Source organism: Trichomycterus rosablanca, chromosome 7 (assembly GCF_030014385.1).
Source record: "Trichomycterus rosablanca isolate fTriRos1 chromosome 7, fTriRos1.hap1, whole genome shotgun sequence".
In the NCBI taxonomy this organism is placed as follows: Eukaryota; Metazoa; Chordata; class Actinopteri; order Siluriformes; family Trichomycteridae; genus Trichomycterus; species Trichomycterus rosablanca.
Genome location: NC_085994.1, coordinates 11,737,650 through 11,738,684, shown reverse-complemented (window position 1 = coordinate 11,738,684; position 1,035 = coordinate 11,737,650).

The following is a 1,035-nucleotide window of genomic DNA, read 5'->3' as shown; positions in this document are numbered from 1 at the left end:
CAGTTGTATAAAGGGTTTAAAGTTCAACAGTGATTTCAGACCTTGCACATGTATTATTATCTAAATCTACTTCCATAAATCTTTTCACAGTATTCTGTATGGTATATGGTGAGCGTCTTAAATTAATTGCAATCTTGCATTGACAAATGTTCTTTGTGAACTGATTGTTGATTCCTTCACAAAAGATAGCACACAGTGGTAAGCCACAACCCTCACCTATTACCAATTTACCTGCTTATTGTGGAATAATAGTGGGGATCAAGTGTCATTAGGATGAATACCTGCAAATATGTATAGAGAATCAATTCCACATCCTACCCACCTATATAAAATCAAAAGAAGATTAAGATTGTAAAATCAAATTTTAATTCTAATTAAATTTTTAATCATTTTAAATTGCTCTTAAAATCCATCCCAAACTGGTAAGCTTTCAGATTTGACAATGGAATATTTGCTCAACTATGTTAAAACATGGCACTATTATAGGAGATGGAAGAACACCATCTATCGAACGGTCCTTCAGGAAACCAATAGTGATTCCTATCTTTTTGGGTCCGACTGACAGCTTTAAGAATCTAATTTGGGAGGTGTCTGAGGGGCTCTGAAAAGCCATCATCAGTCTTTGAGTTGTGGAGGGAAGCGTTCCTGTTCGTGAGGTGAGGAAATGCGCAGTTGGTTTATCTGCGGTGTGGAGCGAGTAAGTGAGGTGGTGGAGCTGGAGCTGGAGCTGGGAGTGTGAGTGGGAGTGTGATAGGGACTAGGGAGACTTTTGTGGGATTCAGAACTGACTGAACACCTGCTATGCTTCAAAACCGCGGATTTTAAAGGGCTTACGTGACAAGAGGACATTGTTTTGCTTCTTTTTTTCTTTTTGCACGAGTAATCTTTTTGTGACACTGTCACGAAATCAACAACAACACTTTTTTTTTGCTATTTGTTGCATCTGAGAGATAAGTGTAAATCAGACAAGCAGCGCGCGCTCACAGCTCGTTCCACACACCTCACTCACGTCGACCTTTCCGTCCTGACTGAAGC